The sequence below is a fragment of the Schistocerca serialis genome, unplaced genomic scaffold (assembly GCF_023864345.2).
Source record: "Schistocerca serialis cubense isolate TAMUIC-IGC-003099 unplaced genomic scaffold, iqSchSeri2.2 HiC_scaffold_1220, whole genome shotgun sequence".
Taxonomy (NCBI): Eukaryota; Metazoa; Arthropoda; class Insecta; order Orthoptera; family Acrididae; genus Schistocerca; species Schistocerca serialis.
In genome coordinates, this window is record NW_026047426.1 from 35,001 (window position 1) to 40,000 (window position 5,000).

Sequence of the window (5,000 nt, forward strand, 5' to 3'; positions counted from 1 at the left end):
CTTTGAGACAAGCATATGACTACTGGCAGGATCAACCAGGGAGCTGCGTCAACTAGAGCTGAGCAGCCGGCCGCCCGGGAGTGTGTCCCGGGGGCCCGCGCGAACACGCAAGCGTCCGCTCAATTATTCTGCAAACAGGAGGAGGCTGAGCTCCCCTGCACAACACACCTCGAAACCCTCTCAGGTCCCGGCGGCGCGCAGCGCCGTCCTAAGTACTTGGTCGGGTTCGAGAGAGGCGCAATCGCCCGGAGTTAGGCGAGTAGACGCTTTAGGTGCGACCACCCGTGCTCCCAACTGAGCTTGCCGCTGCCGACAGAGGCCCGGGAGCGTGCTGTCGTGGCATTGCCGGCGGGAGACAACACGCGCCACCTACGGTGACCGGCAGCTCCAACGCCAGCGCCACAGAAGGACAAAAGCCCCACTTGGGTGCCGAAGCGAACTCTCCCAGCACAGCGCACGCGCCAACACGTCCGCACAGCTGCGATACAAACCACCTGCGAGAACCGCTGGGGCGACCGAGCAGCAGACGGCGTCGCGGCGCCGAGCGCCGGGCGGCGGCGCATCCTCAGCGCACACAGTCCTCAATCGGACCAGCACACTGCAGATGGCCACCGCGCTTCGCACCGGGCCCGCGAGGACCTACTTTGGCCGCAAGGCGCCGCGAGCAGGGGGCGCCGGCGCGCAGCTGCGCCGCCTGCCGCGTCCGTCGGCCGGCGCGCCTGCCACTGGCCGCCCCCACCAGCCGGCTGTAGCGCGTGCGCCCACGCACCGCGCTGCCAGCACGCCGGGCGGCCCCCCCTCACCGGCCGGGGACGGTCCCACCCAGCCACCGCCGCGTATCGCCTCACACCCAGATCCCCTTTCGCGTTCGTGGGCATGGTGGGTCCCCTTTCACGTTCGTGGGCATGGTGGGTATCCCTGAAACAACCGGTTAATAGCTCGACCGATCGTCGCCAACACTGATTCACCTCTAGCGAGAACAACCGCACCACAACGGGTTACCTGTTGTTCATTTGCGTAACGTCACCAGCAAACGTAGACGTCCATCGCCATTTGCAACGAGTATTGCATGCCTGTGTCAGGTGTCACAACACACTACGTCTGCCCACATAGACGCAACAACATGTGCACGCCTCGAGAACACGTGGAAGGTAGCCCCCGTACGTATGCGGTGTCCATTGCGCGAACGACTGTCAGCCGGCCTCTGCAGGATGTCGCAGATGTGGAACGCGGTGCAACATGCTATCACGGTGTGTGAGAAGAGACGACTACGTCCGAATACACGCTCCACTACATCAACAGACTGCTCATGCTGATCGCCATCCAGGGCGTCCGTTCCTCCCACACGTCTGAATGGCGTACCACACTGCAATCCAGCTCTTATAGGGAGACGACACGTAGCTGCGTGCACAATATTTGGACTGTATGGTCTGCCGTTGCTAGGCGCAGTCGTCGTACGGTCACACATGTGCCACGATGTATCATTCAGTACATACGGACCAATGTGCAGTACAGTTTGTGGGTTTTGCGTACATCGGCGGACAGGTGACAGGCCGTACCACAACGTAGGCTGAGTACGTCGGCATGCGAAGGGCATTGAACATGCAAACTTCTCAACGACCAGCTTGCGAAGGCAGGGGGGAAGGGGGGGGGGCATGTACGTCCTGCTGCTATCCACATTACAGTGTATAGCAGGAGCATGTGGAAAGTCAGCAACACCTGCAAGGTGTTTAACATGACGCGATACACAGGGGACCGGGCAGTGCGAATAGCGAACTATATTGCGAGGGTTGCGGTTAGGCAACACTACACTAATTTAACGAGTTGCATAACAATTACAGAGCAGGTTCAGCGACAACGTGCGTCAGGTTAAGGCGCAATATAGGTTAGGTTGAGGCACAATATAGGTTAGGTTAAGGCACAACATGGGTTACGTTAAGGCACAAATTGGGTTACGTTAAGGCACAACATGGGTTACGTTAAGGCACAACATGGGTTACGTTAAGGCACAAATTAGGTTACGTTAAGGCACAAATTAGGTTACGTTAAGGCACAAATTAGGTTACGTTAAGGCACAAATTAGGTTACGTTAAGGCACAAATTAGGTTACGTTAAGGCACAAATTAGGTTACGTTAAGGCACAAATTAGGTTACGTTAAGGCACAAATTAGGTTACGTTAAGGCACAAATTAGGTTACGTTAAGGCACAAATTAGGTTACGTTAAGGCACAAATTAGGTTACGTTAAGGCACAAATTAGGTTACGTTAAGGCACAAATTAGGTTACGTTAAGGCACAAATTAGGTTACGTTAAGGCACAAATTAGGTTACGTTAAGGCACAAATTAGGTTACGTTAAGGTACAATATGGGTTAGGTTAAGGTACAATATGGGTTAGGTTAAGGTACAATATGGGTTAGGTTAAGGTACAATATGGGTTAGGTTAAGGTACAATATGGGTTAGGTTAAGGCACAACGTAGGTTAGGTTAAGGCACAACGTAGGTTAGGTTAAGGCACAACATAGGTTAGGTTAAGGCACAACATAGGTTAGGTTAAGGCACAACATAGGTTAGGTTAAGGCACAACATAGGTTAGGTTAAGGCACAACATAGGTTAGGTTAAGGCACAACATAGGTTAGGTTAAGGCACAACATAGGTTAGGTTAAGGCACAACATAGGTTAGGTTAAGGCACAACATAGGTTAGGTTAAGGCACAACATAGGTTAGGTTAAGGCACAACATAGGTTAGGTTAAGGCACAACATAGGTTAGGTTAAGGCACAACATAGGTTAGGTTAAGGCACAACGTAGGTTAGGTTAAGGCACAACGTAGGTTAGGTTAAGGCACAACGTAGGTTAGGTTAAGGCACAACGTAGGTTAGGTTAAGGCACAACGTAGGTTAGGTTAAGGCACAACGTAGGTTAGGTTAAGGCACAACGTAGGTTAGGTTAAGGCACAACGTAGGTTAGGTTAAGGCACAACGTAGGTTAGGTTAAGGCACAACGTAGGTTAGGTTAAGGCACAACGTAGGTTAGGTTAAGGCACAACGTAGGTTAGGTTAAGGCACAACATAGGTTAGGTTAAGGCACAACATAGGTTAGGTTAAGGCACAACATAGGTTAGGTTAAGGCACAACATAGGTTAGGTTAAGGCACAACATAGGTTAGGTTAAGGCACAACATAGGTTAGGTTAAGGCACAACATAGGTTAGGTTAAGGCACAACATAGGTTAGGTTAAGGCACAACATAGGTTAGGTTAAGGCACAACATAGGTTAGGTTAAGGCACAACATAGGTTAGGTTAAGGCACAACATAGGTTAGGTTAAGGCACAACGTAGGTTAGGTTAAGGCACAACGTAGGTTAGGTTAAGGCACAACGTAGGTTAGGTTAAGGCACAACGTAGGTTAGGTTAAGGCACAACGTAGGTTAGGTTAAGGCACAACGTAGGTTAGGTTAAGGCACAACGTAGGTTAGGTTAAGGCACAACGTAGGTTAGGTTAAGGTACAACGTAGGTTAGGTTAAGGTACAACGTAGGTTAGGTTAAGGTACAACGTAGGTTAGGTTAAGGTACAACGTAGGTTAGGTTAAGGTACAACGTAGGTTAGGTTAAGGTACAACGTAGGTTAGGTTAAGGTACAACGTAGGTTAGGTGAAGGCGCAATGTAGGTTAGGTTAAGGTACGATATACCTTAGGTTAAGGTACAATATCGCTTAGGTTAAGGTACAATATAGCTTAGGTTAAGGTACACGTTGTAGGGAAAGGTGTATTTTGGGGGGGGAGGGGGCGGCAGGTTCGTTGATAGTGATTATCGTAAGTGCATGCCTGCGGGATCATCCGATTTGTCACGTCAGGATGCACTTGTGGCTCATGACAGGCGGCGCTCCGATTCCAAGGTTGTGGCAGATCTGTGTCTTTCATTCCTGCCATTGTTTGTGTACTGTGACAGGAGGCAGTATTGTGATGTTGGGTGCACCCCTGTGTAGGACATGTGTGGGTGTTCGTGGCTTAGCTGAGCAATGGCGGATGTCGGAAGGGTGGGATATTCTGTTTTCTGGGTGGACCTCCCGGTCTGGTTATGATAGTGTGGATTGTGTAATGTGGCGGAGAGGATGCACCGGATGTTCTTCCATGCTGGTGGTTAGATATTGTGTGTGTGCCTGTTAGAGGCAGAGAGTAGTGTGTGATAGTGTCTGGCTGACGTGTGGTTCTCATTGTGTGCAGAGTCTTTCAGCATGTATAGGGACGGTTGTATATATTATCTGTATTCTGATGGCTCTGCATCTATTACTAATCAGTGCCGTGTATACGGTTACTCTGGTTCCAGTCGAAACTGTTCTATCTCTGTACATTAGTGACACTGCGGCTCCACTATGTTGCCGCCCCTGTCGGCCGTTTCCCCCAGTGTGTGGCTAATGATTATCAGCAATCAGTCTATTAGTCAATACCGGTAGTGTGACGACGTGAAATGTCCGGGATGGGGGAAGCTACACGCTTCCCGTGGGTCAGGGCCTAGAAAGACTCTTCCCACGCAGGAGGCTCGGACTGTCATTACTCTTCCGAGAAATATATTTGCCCAGCGTTTTTTGCGACTGCGAGTGCGACGCGTACGAGTACCGACATGGATGGGGCGCTTCCTAGCTGATCGCTCAGCATCGGAGAAATATATTTGCCCAACGTTTTTTGCGACTGCGAGTGCAACGCCCAAGGGTACCGACGTGGATGGGGCGCTTCCTAGCTGATCGCTCGGCATGGGAATCCGTACAGTGAGCAATGCGATCGCGTCTGTAGCTTGTACGTGGTACAGCTCGCAGCTCATGTATAGGGACAGCGGGAATGTCGCATATTGGACATAACTCTTCATGAAACGCAAGTTATAGGTGTGGATTGCACATTACGACTGCGGGAAACTTCCGCCGTTCATCCGCTGGCGTTGCGAGTTTGGCGGTTGGGGTGGGGCACGAGCGGGTGCGGGTGGTGTGATTGCCGGTCCACGACTTC

The 5,000-nt window shown here is 51.3% G+C and overlaps 1 non-coding gene across 1 annotated transcript in view; it reads right to left on the minus strand.

The window, feature by feature from the left end:
• Positions 1-42, minus strand: part of LOC126435852 (small subunit ribosomal RNA) — a 1,909-nt gene extending 1,867 nt beyond the window's left edge. The window contains exon 1 of the ribosomal RNA XR_007580241.1: positions 1-42. This exon is cut by the window's left edge and continues 1,867 nt beyond it. This is a non-coding gene — a ribosomal RNA (small subunit ribosomal RNA).
• Between the last annotated feature and the right edge of the window lie 4,958 nt (positions 43-5,000).